The sequence below is a fragment of the Oryctolagus cuniculus genome, chromosome 3, assembly GCF_964237555.1.
Source record: "Oryctolagus cuniculus chromosome 3, mOryCun1.1, whole genome shotgun sequence".
NCBI lineage: Eukaryota > Metazoa > Chordata > Mammalia > Lagomorpha > Leporidae > Oryctolagus > Oryctolagus cuniculus.
This window is the reverse complement of record NC_091434.1, coordinates 33,698,764-33,715,391: the sequence shown is the minus strand read 5'-3', so window position 1 is coordinate 33,715,391 and position 16,628 is coordinate 33,698,764. Positions and strand designations below refer to the sequence as shown.

Genomic DNA, 16,628 nt, shown 5'->3' with positions numbered 1-16,628 from the left:
ATGGCACTAAAAGGCAGTGTTCAGAAGGTTCTTTAGAATTACCTGTCTTCTTTCATTTCAAAATCCACTTATTAAGCAACACTGAGCTTCATGCCAGTTACAGTACAAAGGAAATACTCTTCTCCAACAGGTTTTCCTAGCTCATAATGTGCTTAGGCAGCAATGACAGGCACTGAATTATTGCCCTAAAATGGATTTGGGAAGCCTACATTAAAGATATATGTAATATTGTGTGGGTGTTTAGCTCAACACTTAAGCCACAACTTGGGATGTCCCTCTCCCATGTAAGAATGCCTGGGTTCAAGTCCCAGCTCCTCTTCTGATTCCAGCTTCCTGCTAATGTGCACCCTGGGAGGCAGCAGGTGATGGCTCAAGTACTTGGGTCCCTGCCACCTACACAAGAGACTCCAGATTGAGTTCCTGGCTTTGACCTGGCCTAGCCACACCTATTGCAGGCATTTGGGGAGTGGAACAGCAGATGAAGATCTCCCTTTGTCTCTGTGCCTCGGTCTTTCAAATTTAAAAGAGGGGGTAAAATGCATTTCAGCACAGTTGGTTCAAGCTGCCCCTTCTGCTTAAAATGCCAGCATTCCAATATCTGAACACCAGTTGGAGTCCCAGATGCTTTGCTTCTTATCCAGCCCCCTCCTAATGTGCCTGGGAAAGCAGAGAGGATGGCTCAAGTGTCTGGGTCCCTGTCATCCACCTGGATGATCGTGATGGAATTTCTGACTCCCAGCTTCCACCTGGAACAATAGTTTCTCCTCCCCCACTCCCCACCCCGCCCTGTTGTGGCCACTGGGGATTGAATCAGTGAATGGAAGATGTCTCTGTGTGTCTATGTCCCTCTGCCTTTCAAATAAATCTATAAATCTTGTAAAAGAAGATATGTATACATATATATAAATAAAATATTGACTAATGGCTTATTCTGTGTCTTTTCATCAGGGGAAGTGAGTCAATGAGTTGTACCCCAGGAACACCCAATCAGCCACCTTTCATATACATTTCCACTCACCAAGGGCCCCTAGATTAGCACACTGCAGTGACCTTTTCTGTCATTTAAATATGCTAAATTTCTACCCAAATGCAAGCTTTCTCCCCACCAGGATCTCAATGTGACTTAACAAAGGGAAGTTACAGTTAAAAAAAAAAAGTAAATTTGTCCTTGGGCTGTATTAATAGAATCAAGAGAGTGTTTGTCCAGCTCTACTTGAACTGGTCAGACTGCACCTGGGGGGCTATTGTGTTCTTTTTTAGGAATTACAACTTACGAGGAACAATGATAAACTGGACTATGTCCAGAAGAGAGGAGACAGGATGGAGGAAAAGCTTCAAACTACATCATGCGAGGAACATTGAATGAACCGGTGAAGGCTGCTTGTTCTGGAAAAGAGAGCAGGGTTACATTTTTCAAATGCCCAGGGGCTGCTGGAAGAGGAAGGGACTCTTATTATCAGACCAGAGAGTAAAAATAAGAATGTAAGAGAAGCAGAATTTAGCTCAGTGTTAGACAGAACACACTAAAAACTATAGTTGTTAAAAATGGATATTTGAAGCCGGCGCTGCAGCTCACTAGGCTAATCCTCCGCCTTGCAGCGCTGGCACACCGGGTTCTAGTCCCGGTCACGGCGCCGGATTCTGTCCCGGTTGCCCCTCTTCCAGGCCAGCTCTCTGCTGTGGCCCGGGAGTGCAGTGGAGGATGGCCCAAGTGCTTGGGCCCTGCACCCCATGGGAGACCAGGAGAAGCACCTGGCTCCTGCCATCGGATCAGCGTGGTGCATGGCAGCCATTGGAGGGTGAACCAACGGCAAAGGAAGACCTTTCTCTCTGTCTCTCTCTCTCACTGTCCACTCTATCAAAAAAAAAAAAAAAAAAAAAAAAAAAAAAGGATATTTGGGGTGGGTTGTTTAGGGTAGCAGTTAAGACACTAGGTCTTATATTGGAATGCTTAGCTTCCATACTTGACTCTAGCTCCTGGTTCCAACTTCCTGTTATAACAGACCCCGGAAGTCAGGAGTGATGGCTTCAGTAACTGAGTTCCTGCCACCCATGGGGGAAGGCTTGGATTGACTTTCTGGCTTCTGGCTTTTGCCCCTTTGCCATTGTATGTATTTTTGGAGTGAATCAGCAGATGGCAATGTGCTCTTTCTGTCTCTCAAATTTAAAAAGAAAAAAAAAAAAGGGCTTTTGTTCAGCTAATAAATATCTAGTAAGCGCCTACTATATATTCTGGGCCTCTGGATAAACAGTAGTGAACAAAACCCATAGAGCTTAGTGTAAGGCCACCACAAAACACCAAACACCTGAGTAAGGGAAAGGGTTTACTGGAGAAAACTCAGCAGACCAGAGGGAAGGGGTGATGGAGAAAGAGAGCACGTGTGCAGGAAACGGGTCCTAATATCCCTTTTCCAGGGGGTGGTAGGGAGGCAGGAGTAGCGAATTCCATTAGGATGGGGGTGGAGCTTGACACGGGTGGTTGGTCCCTGTGGCCACCTGGCTTCCAGCAATGGCGGTAGGGGCTAGAGCCTAGGATGGTGTCAGGGTGTAGATTGCTCCATAGATAAGACTGCGCCATTTTACTAACACTTGGGTTCCACTGTAGAGCTGAGTGAGAAGATGGTACATTCCTCTACCTGGCGATGTTTAGAGAGGTAACCACAGGGGCTCGCATCATGGCATAGCATGTAAAGCTGCAGCCTGCAGTGCCAGTGTCTCAAGTGGATACCAGTTCCAGTCCTAGCTCCTCTACTTCCCATCCAGTTCCCTGTTAATGCAGCTGGGAAAGCAGCAGAAGATGGTCCAAGTGCTTGGGCCCCTGCACCCAAGTAGGAGATCTGGAAGAAGCTCCTGGCTCCTGATCAGCCCAGCTCTTGCTGTTTGTGGCCATCTGGGGAGTGAAACAGCAGATGGAAGACCTCTCTTTCTCTCTCTACCTCTCTGTAACTCTGCCTTTCAAAAATATAAATAAATCTTAAAAAGAGGTAACCACAAAGTTAGGGTTTTTGAAGCCAGACATCAGGCAACAAATGTGAGTGACTTGATAATGTATAAAGTTGACAGCTCTGAAGTCCTAGGGTTTTGTTGCTTCAGTGTTACAGGGGACTCTGCTGGCTCTCCTAGCCACTGTACTGAATCTGTGAACGCAACCACATTCACATACAGGAGTGCCTCTGCTGAGGTTTGAGATGGAAGATTGAACAGGAGAGCGCTCCGGAACTTCTTCCGAATGTGATATCCATCCTCAAAGAGCTGGTTGCTTTTTTTTTTTTTAAGATGTATTTATTTGGAAGGCAGACAACAGAGACAGAAGTAGAGACAGAGAAGAGATCTTTCATCTTCCAGTTCCCTTCTCAGATGGCTGCTACAGCTAGTACCAAGGCCAGGCTAAAGCCAGGAACCTGGAACTCCATCTGGGTCTCCCAAGTGGGGGGCAGGGGCCCAAGCACTTGGACCATTGTCCACTGCCTTCTCCGCAAGCTGGTTTGGAAGCATGGCATCCGAGACAATTTCCAGTCATTAATCTCTTTGAAAGTGTACGAAGTCAGAGTAGCTTAGGATCATGGGACTGGAGTCTGGCAAAGTCTATTGGCATTATTATCATCAGGCCTGCCCATGCAGGGTGCCACCTAGGCCACGTATTCAGTTCACCTCAAGACTATGATCTGCTGGGTGCCTCCGACCTCACTGGAGCCGGAGTCCGCGGAGGCCGCCGCCATCACGGGGCCGTCCCCACCCTCCTTGCAGCGCCCGCCTCAGGCGCCCGCTCCCTTTGCTGCTCGCTCTGAGGCGCGCGTCAAACCCACCTCCTCTCTCCTAACCCCTTCATTTGGATTGATTTCTAGGGACAACCAAACACAGCGATCTGCCAGTAAAGTACAGATCATACCTGCAGCGTACTGGTCAGAACGAGTCCACTTTGGTGGGAGGAGACTAGTGGCCAACCTGAACACCCGAGGACTTCCGGGTCAGGGACCACATGGCGGCCTTGAGGTGGTGGCGCAAAGGTCACGGAATTCTGGCGCGCCGCGTTCTGCACGCTTTTACCGCTGCGTGTATCGTCTCTCGGGTCGTTCCCGAATCCGTTCTCCATAAAAATTCCATGAGTTAGTAAGTAAACTGTTTTTCTGTGGAACGCGAGGGGCGGAGATGGGAACTGGTGATTTAAACTCCAATAGGTAACATGTGGACGCGGGGTCAGGAAAGACAGAATGAGGAAACTGAGAAAGACGATGATAGAGGAATGCTGTAGAAGAATGCTTGGCATGGGAAAAACCCCCCATCTGGTGCCCGCGTGGAATACTGCGTTTGCTGTGAAAGTTTAGAAGGAAAACAAACAATTTGTTTTTTTTTTTTTTGCTATCATATACTCAGTGTCTGAGGCATATTCATCTATTACAATAATTTCGTTTTTATCTTCACCGTTCTCCAGTTTCCTGTATTTATATCTATATCCTGTTTACTACTTGTGGGCATTAATGTCAAATACAAGTTTGTTAGTCCAAAGTAACTTACATTTTTATTCATGATCAAGTCCTGTCTTTTCATTTGTGATCTGGGAAGAAAGTCGGACTAGTCCATTGTAGATTTATTGAAAGACATACACAACATATGCAAGCACCTATTGCGGTACCTGGCTTATAGAAAGAGTTCAATGAATGTGATATTGTGGCCGATGCCGCGGCTCACTAGGCTAATCCTCCGCCTGCGGCGCCAGCACACCGGGTTCTAGTCCCTGTCGGGGCGCGGGATTCTGTCCCGGTTGCCCCTCTTCCAGGCCAGCTCTCTGCTGTGGCCCGGGAGGGCAGTGGAGGATGGTCCAGGTTCCTGGCTTCTGATAGGCACAGCGCGCTGGCCCCAGCGTGCCGGCCCCAGCGTGCCGGCTGTAGCAGCCACTTGGGCGGTGAACCAACAGCGGGAAGACCTTTCTCTCTCTCTCTCTCTCTCTCACTGTCTAACTCTGCCTGTCAAAAAATAAAAATAGGCCAGTGCCGCAGCTCAATAGGCTAATCTTCCGCCGGCACACTGGGTCGGGGCGCCGGATTCTGTCCCAGTTGCCCCTCTTCCAGGCCAGCTCTCTGCTGTGGCCAGGGAGTACAGTGGAGGATGGCCCAAGTGCTTGGGCCCTGCACCCCATGGGAGACCAGGAGAAGCACCTGGCTCCTGCTTACGGTTCAGCGCGGTGCGCCGGCAGCAGCGCGCTGGCCGCGGCAGCCATTGGAGGGTGAACCAACGGCAAAGGAAGACCTTTCTCTCTGTCTCTCTCTCACTGTCTACTCTGCCTGTCAAAAAAATAAATTAATTAAAAAAAAATAAAAAAAGATTAAAATATAAATATGATATTGTTATTTTGATCTTATTGATTAACCTTTTGTTAGGATGCATTATGAAATAATTCACATGACTACCATATGACTGTTGAATTGTAGCACTTTCTTAAGTTTCCAGATAATTTAATGATCAGTGGCTTATTTGATTATGTGATTATTCATAGTTAGTTTCAACAACATTTTTGGATCTACGTTTAATCCTAAGAGAAAAACATCAATTGAGAAGTACCACTGTGAACAAAAAAATAATGGTTTCCTGCTGTTACAGTAAAGCTACTCTGTGCTTATTCCTTCCTTGCCAAAGTAGGACATTCTGATCCTATGATGATGTTCTAAAAGAGTTTACTTATTTTGCATCAAATGGTTCCATAGATGAGTTCATTTCTAGTGATGAATATCAGGACAACATGGCTGAGCTTCTTGCCCTGATCTCACTGCCGTGTTCTAATCCAACTGGCTAAAGAAGTCCTCAGTTGTCAGCCCCAGCAAGAGAGAAATTCAGTTCTGTTCGGGCCCTCTCTTATGTTTGATGAATACGTTATTCGCTGATTGCTAGAGAAAAATGTAAAAGGGAAGAAATGATCACAGTGTAGACATTACTGAAGAGCACCCAATCAATTTGAACAGATTCTACTTGTAATAGCTAGACAAGTCTTTTTTTTTTAATCAAGCTTTTATTGAGGCTAAAACAAATGAATGTGGATACTCTTATAAATGTTCTAATCCAAAGGCGAAATGGTTAGATACTCTTAACAATCATTTTCTTCCTTCTTTGGGAGATATACTACATTTCTGAGACAATCTGAAATGCTTTTTTTCATGTAGTATTGGTTATGTTATAAGCCTTTCTGTGATCTCCCCAAAATCAAAGGCAGACCAGGAGAAAAGCCTTGTTTACACATGAAATAGCCTTTGACAGCAAAACATTTCTCCCAGACAAGGAACAAAAAACTTATCTAGGATATGCTCCCATCTTATAAATTTTGCCCAACACTTGATCTGTGCATATAATGTGTGTGTGTGTGTGTGTGTGTTAATAAGGATAAAATCATTTCAGAGGTGAAGGATCTTATTTTGAATACAGTTAACGAAATGAAAGTCCTTATGGGACAGCATTACAAACAGAAATGTCATATCTAATATTATCAGTAAATGGAGTGATTGAATAAATCAATTTAGCATTTGTCATAAAGTAATCAAACAATTGATTTGACTAAACTTCGATTTCCTGAGCTGTGGGCGGTTTGGGAGTAGTCAGAAAACCACCAACTCCTCTGCAGGGTGAAAGGTATTTTCGACGGTACTTCCCTAAGTGACTCTTCCCTGACCCCCACAGACCTATGCTCCAGTCTGTATCAGGGTCCCTGCGCTCTGCTCTTCACTCAGAGAGCTCTTAGGTGTAATCGAGCATCTGCATGCTTATCTGAGGAGTCTCTGCCCCCACCAGGCTGTTGCTGTGCTGACCTTCATACCCCCAGAGCCTAGCACAGCACCTGGCAAAGGGCGGAGCTCAGGAAGATCTACTGACTCAGTGGGTTTTGAGAAAAGGCATTCACGCCACGGCCTTCTTGACAGTAGCAAGCATGTGTTTTTGTCTGAGAAGGCAAAGATGAATCTGAGAAGGGAACTGGAGTCCTTAGTTATCAGCAAACCCATTAGCCCCTGTTTTCAGTTCTTCTTCCTTACCAGATCTGTTAGAAGAAGGGTGAGTACCCAGGAAAGCTGGCCCTAGGTCTGGGGGATCTGGTTAAGGTGTTCAGCCATTTCATGAGATTGGGACCTTTAACTGACAACAAGTCCCAACTCCAGGGTAAAAAGATGAGATTTTCCTCCAAACTTATCAAGAGCAAACACGGTCACCATAAACTGTTAAGGTTGACCAGTCATGGGTTGCTTATCATGAAGACATTGCAAAGGAAGCAAATACCAGCCACACCTGTCACAGAGTATTTGCACATACGGTGATGCCTACCGTTTCCTGAGTGCTTGCTAAAGGCAGGCAGTGCTCAGCCGAGTCACAGGCACTTTCACGTCTGACTCTCCCAACACGCCAGCGATGTGCTGCTTGACGGCTTCCGCAAGACTGAGAGAAGTTGGGCAATTAGCATAAGTGGTAAAGCCCAGACTAGGCTCCTGGTCCCTCTGCCTTCAGGGCCTTCCATCTTAACCCTACAGTAATGATCTGTAAGGTGTTCTTCCCCCACCAAACTGTCAGTGAGACCTCACAGACAGGACTAGTTTTACTCATTCTTGTACTTCCAGCTGGTGAAAATGCCAAAACTAATAGGTGATATAACCTGCTAGGCCACTGAGCCCAAACCTCCAAACCTGATGAAACCGTGTGCAGGTAGATATTGTAAAGGCTAGTGGAATGCTCATTGCTCAAGAAGGCCCCTCAGCTGGGACATTCCAGACTGCTAAGGAGCCTTTCTGCATGTCCTCCACCCGCTTAATCGCTGTCTGCACCTCCCCCAACAAGCAACTTTCCGCCCAAAGGAAATGACGCCTGGCTTCAAACTCCCTGCCCTCTGTCTGGGCAGGCTGAACCCCCACTCACTTTACCCCCTTTGCATCCCCCTTGAAACAGCCTTCCTACTTTAACTGGCTGCCTCCTCACCTCCTTTGAACCCTAAAATCTTTTTTTATTTTATTTTTTGACAGGCAGAGTGGACAGTGAGAGAGAGAGAGACAGAAAGAAAGGTCTTCCTTTGCTGTTGGTTCACCCTCCAATGGCCGCCGCGGCCGGTGCACCGCGCTGATCCGATGGCAGGAGTTCCTGGTCTCCCATGGGGTGCAGGGCCCAAGCACTTGGGCCATCCTCCACTGCCCTCCTGGGCCACAGCAGAGAGCTGGCCTGGAAGAGGGGCAACCGGGACAGAATCCGGCGCCCGGACCGGGACTAGAACCCAAGGTGCCGGCGCTGCAGGTGGAGGATTAGCCTATTGAGCCGCGGCGCCGGCCTGAACCCTAAAATCTTAAAACCTAACGAAAGGTGTTCAATAAATGTTTAGTGAAGGAGGCAGGAATTTCTTTCTCAATTATCAGAACTATGTTTAGTATAGTGTTAATCTGCTGACCTACACAATGAGTAGAAAAAAAGTACACGGAAGAAACATTTAGGGGTCAGCACTGTGGTGTAGCGGGTGAAGCCACTGCCTGTAGTGCCAGCATCCCATATGGGCGCAGCTCCACTTCCGATCCAGCTCTTTGCAATTACCTGGGAAAGCAGCAAAAGATAGCCTAAGCATTTGCACTATGTCAACTCGTAGTTATTATAATTAAGCAGAATTCTGTTACCAGATTTTTTTTCCCTTTCAAAGAGAGGCTCATTACTACAAACTGCTAAAGAGAAAGTTTATGGAAAATTAAGTATTTCCTATCCTTAAGCATTTTCTTCTAGGTTCAATAATTAACTCTGGTCTAATTTTATTCTATTACTTTTCTTACCATTATGGACTATTGGGTCCTAATGAAAATTCAACCAGGCACATGTGTATTAGCTTTGGCCTGGCATCTCTGTCTTTTCCAAGCTGCCAAGTTTCATAGGTCCTTTCAAACTCCTCCATGAAATCCTCCATTTTTAGTACAAATTGCCTTAATCCTAAATCCTGACCCGCCTCTTAATGTTCCTCAAGCTCTTTTTTTTTTTTAATTATTTATTTATTTGAAAGGCAGAGTTACAGAGCAAGCAAGAGGCGGGGGTGGTAGGAGGGAGAGAGACAGAGAGACATCTTCCATCTGCTGGTTCATTCTCCAGATGGCCACAGTGGCTAGGGCTGAGCCAGGCCAAAGCCAGGAGCCCAAAATTCAATCCTTTTCTCCCATGTGAGTGCAGGGGCCTAATGACTTGGGCCATCTTCCATTGGTTTCCCAGACACAATACAGGGATTTGCATGGAAAATAGAGCAGCTGGGATCTGGTGCTCATATGGGATGCCAGCATTGCAGATGATGGCTTAACCTGATGCACCACAGTGCCAGCCCTCTCAAGCACTTTGGTTATGATTATATTACCTGTGTTTATTGTGATCAGTTTTTGTTGAATGTTTTGATATGTGGTATAAGTGTCCCAAGCAGTAGCTCCATCCATGGCACCACAGTGCCTGCCTCCAAACCGTATCTATTTTTTTAAAAGATTATTTATTTGAAAGTCAGAGTTAACACAGAGAGAGGAGAGGCAGAGAGAGAAGCCTTCCATCCGATGGTTCACTCCCCATATGGTCTCAAAGGCCGGAGCTACACCAATCTGAAGCCAGGAGCCAGGAGCTTCTTCCAGGTCTCCCAAGTGGGTGCAGGGGCCCAAGGCTTGGGCCATCTTCTACTGCTTTCCCAGGCCATAGCAGAGAGCTGGATCAGAAGTGGAGCAGCTGGGCCTTGAACCAGCACCCTTATGGAATGCCAGTGCTTCAGGCCAGGGCGTCAACCCACTGGGCCACAGCTCTGACCCCCAAACCTTATCTTTTAATTGCATTTACTATGAACTTTCTAATTCCTCCTTATTACATTTCATCCTTACTCTCAGCGCTTGTAGTTAACAGCCCCAGTCCTATGACTCCTGGGGGGAAAACTGAGCTAATGGGAGGAGGCATTTAAAAAAAGTCATTACTTCTCCCTTGGCAAGACTTACAGTGTGACAACAGCATCTTTCTCCACGCCTTCTTCCCCAAACGTATTAGAAAACTAGCACAATTAGGTGGAGATGCCCATGTGGTCCCACCTGGCTGAGTGGGCATACCCACTTGCTAAGGTGCATATGCCAGCTCTGTGTGCCCTTGTTTCACTCCATTGTAGACAACCGGTCTTTTGGTTGCCCCTTCCTCTTCTCTGTCAAACAACTGCTTTGAGGAGGCTATCTTTCTGTTCTTTGTTGGACATTATGGGCTGTGCAACTATGTTCCTTAGTGTGAAGAAATGATATTTGAGCATCCAAGTCCCTGCACCAGCATCTGTTCTGGTTCTTTTATAGCCCTCTGAGTATTTGCATTTTCCAACAGGTAGGCAAGTCTTGGTCCAGAATGGGTATCTATTCCTGCCAAGATGCATTTGTCACCCCCCAGGACTACCAATGGGAGTCTCACTTGCCAGCTATGCTCAGTGCTTTCCCGCAAGGGATGTACCAGTAGTCTCTATGGTCTCTGTGTCTTCTGCTGGCAGTCAGGACATTTTTATTGGCATTATGTGCCTGAGAGGGTATAAAAAGAACACGTCCAGATTCAGCCCATCTCTTCGTATCTACATATTTCATGTACCCCAGTTGCCACCTTAAGTGAGCACATGGGGATATCTGCTTGTCCATTCCAATTACTTTTCAAAGGCAGAAGGAAGTTCTGATGGGCAGTGACATGTCATGCTTTAACATATCCCTCATGGAGCCAGCACTGTGGCATAGTGGGTAAAGCCGGGCCTGCAGTACCTGCATCCCATATGGGTGCTGGTTCGAGTCCCGGCTGCTCCACTTCTGATCCAGCTCTCTGCTATGGCCTGGGAAAGCAGTGGAAGATGGCCCAAGCCCTTGGGCTCCTGCACCCATGTGGGAAGACCTGGAGGAAGCTCCTGGCTCTTGGCTTCAGATCAGCACAGCTCTGGCCATTGCAGCCAATTGGGGAGTGAATGAACGGATAGAAGACCTCTCTCTCTGCCTCTCTGTAACTCTGCCTTAAAATAAATAAATAAATCTTTAAAAAAAAAAAACCTCAAATTTCTGTAAGTTCATGTCTCATGTGGGCACCCTTTTAATAGGCCAGAGTTCTGCCTTTCCACCTGTCCATGTCGGCTACTGCCCATGAATAACTAAAAACCCATACAGAGAGGCTTTTACACTTTCCAGTCTTGTAGCCAAGCTGTTCAGCCCTCTGAGCTGATTTGATTTTACTTTCTGCAACTGAAGTGGCATGCTTCTGTTTACCCTGGAGCCGCCATCTGCAAACCCAGCATCTTTTGGGTGGTCAGTTGAGAGCTGTTTATAGAGGATAGAATCTGGCTGCTCTTCACCTGGTTCCAGATTGAGGGGAAAAAGAGGTTCTCTGCTTATGAATATCACTTTGTATTCCCCAGGTGGCATGATCTTGTCTAAGCCTTTTAAATTCTCTGGACCACATGGCAGTAGCCATTGCTGGGAGGCATGCAGAGTTTGGCCATAAGCCCCAGTCAAGGCTACATGTAGGGCTATGAGATGGAGAAGTTGTTCTTATACCAACAGTCCAGCTTCTACTCTAATCTGTGTGGATTTGGGTAGTGTTATGGGTTGCTATTTAGCATATTCAGTTACTAGTGCTCAAAGGATGGATTTACATGCCTTCTGTTTACAACACTAGGTAGGGAAAACATTCTCTGCTTTGATAAGATATTCATTCCCATGACATACTCAGGTCAAAGAGTTGCAATCAGTTTGCTTGAAGCATTTCCAAATACAACTCTCATGTAAACTTTCATCTTAATTCCATCAACCATACTTTCTTAACTGTAGCCCCATAGGACTTCAGCAAGAGGTTTTGGCTTTATAATACTAGGAAAGGGATATTATATTCCCAGCTAGACATACTATCCATTCCCAGAAAAATTTAGATAAAGGAAACATATGGTCTTTATATAAAGCCTGTTGAAATAATTCAACTCTCATAATCCTATCAAGCTTTAATATTTTTTTAGATGAGAGGAGAGTGCATTTTTTATTTTCTAAAATTTTAAATTAATTTTATTTAAGGTATACAAATGTCATGCACTTCATATATACAGATTTAGGAACACAGTGATTCTTTCTACCCAACCTTCCCTCCCGCCCATACTCTCAACTTTACTCTTTGTCTCTTTCCTATTCTCAGTCTTAATTTTTACAAAGATCTATTTTCAGTTTACTTTATAAGATTAACCCTACACTAAGTAAAGAGTTCAACAAGTAGCATGAAGGAAAAAAAAAAACAAAAAACAAAAAACAAAAAAAAACACTTGTTCCACAACTGTAGGCTGTAAACAATGATCAAATGTTAAATTTCATTCCTATACATTGTATTTTACGTACTCTATAGTTATCACAGATCAGGGAAAACATTTGGTATCTGTTTTTTTTTTTTAATTTTTATTTATTTATTTTGACAGGCAGAGTTAGACAGTGAGAGAGAGAGAGACACAGAGAGAAAGGTCTTCCCTCTTCCGTTGGTTCAGCCTCCCCAAGTGGCTGCTATGGCCGCTGCGTTGCCACTGGTGCAGTGCGCCAATCCAAAGCTAGGAGCCAGGTGCTTCCTCCTGGTCTCCCATGTGGGTGCAGGGCCCAAGGACCTGGGCCACAGCAGAGAGCTGGACTGGAAGAGGAGCAACCGGGACAGAATCTGGTGCCCCAACTGGGACTAGAACCTGGGGTGCCGGCACTGCAGGTGGAGGATTAGCCTAGTGAGCTCGGATCATATTTCTTTAAAAAATTTTTTTCTACTGAGAATACATTTATTATACAAGTATCACACACACAACATTTCAGGAACACTTACAGATATGGAATTCAATTCCAAATCTCCATTTCACCCACACATACTATACCGCACACTCACTTTGACATTCAGTCCAATAGGAATAACCCAAAGTCAGTTTTCTGGACAGCTTCAATTGAATAGAATCTTCCAAGCCCAGAACTTCATTCTTAATACCCTGTGTACATGTGAATAAAATCTACAGATGTGTTATAGATGACCCCATCACTGTTTTTTTTTTTTTTTTTTTTTTTTTTGACAGGCAGAGTAGACAGAGAGAGAGAGAGAAAGGTCTTCCTTTGCCGTTGGTTCACCCTCCAATGGCCGCCGCGGCTGGCGCGCTGCGGCCGGCACACTGCGCCGATCCGATGGCAGGAGCCAGGTGCTTCTCCTGGTCTCCCATGGGGTGCAGGGCCCAAGCACCTGGGCCATCCTCCACTGCACTCCCGGGCCACAGCAGAGAGCTGGCCTGGAAGAGGGGCAACCGGGACAGAATCCGGCGCCCTGACCGGGACTAGAACCCAGTGTGCCAGCGCCGCAAGGCAGAGGATTAGCCTAGTGAGCTGCGGCGCCGGCCAGTATTTAAAAGGTTTGGCTGGTGCCGCGGCTCACTAGGCTAATCCTCTGCCTTGCAGCGCTGGCACACTGGGTTCTAGTCCCGGTCAGGGCGCCGGATTCTGTCCCGGTTGCCCCAACAGGAGTCACTGTGCACTTACTCCTCATGTAGGATCTCTGTCCTTGATGTGCTGTACATTGAGGCTTAATGCTATAACGAGTACTCAAACAGTATATTTCACTTTGTGTTTCTATGGGGGTGCAAACTGTTGAAATTTTACTTAATGTATGCTAAACTGATCTTCTGTATATAAAGAGAATTAAAAATGAATCCTCATGTGAATGGAAGGGGAGAGGGAATGGGAAAGGGGAGGGTTGCGGGTGGGAGGGACGTTATGGGGGGGAAGCCATTGTAATCCATAAGCCATACTTTGGAAATTTATATTCATTAAATAAAAGTTAAAAAAAAAAAAAGAAAGCTTCAGAAACCAGAAAAAAAAAAGGTTCTAAAACTGGTAACAGAACTAAGGATTCTGGAGGCCAAGTCAAGATCACTGAGGTCACTGCTGATCCAGACACTGATTTAAAAAAAAAATTATTTATTTATTTGAAAGAGTGACACAGAGAGGTTTTCCATCCATTGGTTCACTCCTGGGATGGCTTCAACAGCCTCGGCTGGGCTAGGCTGAAGCCAGGAGCTGGGAGCTTCTTTCTGTCTCTTACTTGGGCCATCTTCCACTGCCTTTTCTCAGGCCATTAGCAGGGAGCTGGGCTGGAAGTGGAGTAGCCAGGAACTGAACTAGTGCCTGTTTGGAATGCTGGCTTTGCAGGCGGCCTGCTGTCCTACAAAGCTGCCCTGGACGGAGGACTTTATAACCATAAGGGAAAGGTAAGGTAAGCAATGGACTCTTCCCCGCAGGCACCAGGGGCTTCCAGATTGGCAGCCTCTTCCTTCCCGACTCTCTAGCCCTTTTTTCACCCCTGTCGGATTTCCTGTGCGTCTCCGTTTTCTCCAGGGTTTTGTTAGAACCAGCTGGGCTCCAGTCTGCAGAGTTCACATAGGATTTGTCCATGACAATCACTGCGTCAAAGATGGCTTCACAGCAAAAACCGTGCACAGTTAGGCTAAAGTGAGCCGATGCGGTCCTGGATGCTTGTCTCCAAGCAGGGGAGGGTCTAATGCTCTAGCTGTGTGTTTGGTCTTGACTGGGAAGATCTGTTCATGCTTTATATAGTTGGTGCGCTGCCAGAGGAATATTCTTCACATTGCGTGCGCCCCAATGAGATCTAGTTAGATACTCCACCACCAGATTACGAGGAAATTCGGCCTCCCAGACGTATGCAAAGTCCCAAACCAAAAGAACAGCCTCCCTTTCTCCCAAGCACGTCGGGAGAATCACGTGGTCGGCTTTCCAGCTGCGGACTGGAAGGTTCAACCTCATCCTGTGCCGCTTCTCCGGCAAGGACCGGCCGCCATTTTTGATTCGGCTTTTCTGAGAACACCTTCCAGCCGTGAGGTATTTAGGCAACCAAGTGGCGACAATCGTCTCCAGACTTAAGCCACCGTCATTTTATATTTATACATAAAGCTGAGGAGCAAAAACTCCCCCTGGGATTCATCACGGTTCCCACCAGCTTTTTCGGACAGGGGAGGCTCAAAGGCTTCTTGGTCATTGAAATGGAACCTGTGCGAACCCATAGTCTGGTGGTGCAAGAGCTGCGCAGGTCCGAGCGCAGTTGGCAGCCCTGCGGGCACTCGCACCACCGCGGTCCAGCCCCAAGAGGTGGGGGAGCGGGTGTGCCGCGGGCTGCCGGCGGGCGCGGCTGGTGCAGTGTTGAACGCGGCATAGGCGTCTCTTAGATGTGTGTGCGGATGGCTTATAAGCCAGTTTCGGGTAAGGAGGCTACTCCCTCGTGGGACGGCAGCGGCAGCATGGGGCCTAAGAGAGGTAGGGGACGCTGGTGACGTGGTGAGCCTCACAGTTTTTGTACTTGGTACTATCGGTTATTTTCCACAACTGGATGTATGGTATTCCGGAAGGCAGTCGCCAGTTAAATGTTGGCTACCTCCACTCCCCAGGCAGGAATCCAAAATTGGGGTCACTTGAGCCATCTTCTGCCTCCCAGCCTTGCCATCCAGTGACCGGTTACACATCAGTGGCTGTGAGAGCATAGATGCTACCACTGATGGTGTAGATGCTGCTGCCATGGGTTGGGGAAGCCCATATTTTCTTTTGTAATCTCTACCTTCTGACTTTAAAAGTTTGTCTGATTTGGAGGCAAATACAGCAAGCTTGTTTGGAGCCTTTTAATTATGGGACCAGCAAGGTTTCCTCTTTGGTTCACAGAGCCTTTGGCAGTGCCCTATTAGAACTCTCTGTGGGCCGGCGCCAAAGCTCACTTGGCTAATCCTCTGCCTGCGGCACTGGCACCCCGGGTTCTAGTCCCGGTTGGGGCGCTGGATTCTGTCCCGGTTGCTCCTCTTCCAGTCTGGAGCAGCTCTCTGCTGTGGACTGGGAAGGCAGTGGAGGATGGCCCAAGTGCTTGGGCCCTGCACCCACATGGGAGACCAGGAGGAAGCACCTGGCTCCCAGCTTCGGATCAGTGCAGCACCGTCGGTAGCGGCCATTTGGGGGATGAACCAACAACAGAAGGAAGACCTTTCTCTCTGTCTCTCTCTCTCTAACTCTGCCTGTCAAAACAAACAAACAAACAAACAAAAACCCTCTTTGTGGGGCCAGCAAGCCTCCACCTTGGGCAAGGTTTGAGTCCTGGCTACTCCTGATCCAGTTCCATGGGGCCCACATGGGAGACCCGGAAGAAGCTTCTGGCTCCTAGCTTTGGATTGGTGCAGCGCCATCCTTTGTGGCCGTTTGGGGAGTGAACCAATCGAACTTCCTGCTAATGTCCTTCCTGAGAGGAAGCAGATGATGGCTTAAAATTGACCTTCTAACCCCACATGGGAGGCTGGGATGGAGTTGCAGCCTCCTGGCTTTGGCCTGGCCCGGTCCTGGCTGTTATAGGTATCTGGGCAGTGAACTGGTGGATGGAAGATCTCTCTGTCTGTCTTTCAAATAAAATGAAACGAAAAAACCACTTTTTTTGTTTTAACCCAATCCATTTCCATTTTATTCATCTCTTTCCCCCTTTTGAAAAAAAAATTATTTGAAAGGTAGAATGACAGGGGGAGACAGAGACCATCCATTGGCTGGTTCACTCCCCAAGTGGCCTCATTCCATTTCTTAATAACCATGTAGGTCTGGGCATTGTGGCAGAGCAGGTTA

At 47.0% G+C, this 16,628-nt stretch overlaps 1 protein-coding gene and 1 pseudogene across 27 annotated transcripts in view; both read right to left on the bottom strand.

The window, feature by feature from the left end:
• CMKLR2 (chemerin chemokine-like receptor 2) overlaps positions 1-16,628 on the bottom strand; it is a 53,910-nt gene that overhangs the window by 22,737 nt on the left and 14,545 nt on the right. For 2 of the 27 annotated variants that reach the window (XM_070070325.1, XM_070070335.1), the window contains exon 2: positions 1,275-1,386. The exons of 20 other annotated variants lie outside the window; for them this stretch is intronic. The gene's annotated coding sequence lies outside the window, so the exon portion shown is untranslated. Of the gene's footprint in view, positions 1-42; positions 186-1,274; positions 1,387-3,889; positions 3,989-7,302; positions 7,414-16,628 lie in introns of those variants that run through there. 5 more of the 27 variants (XM_070070336.1, XM_070070331.1, XM_070070326.1 and 2 more) reach the window with 4 other exon arrangements.
• Positions 13,933-15,333, bottom strand: LOC138848937 (transcription factor AP-2 gamma-like; annotated as a pseudogene).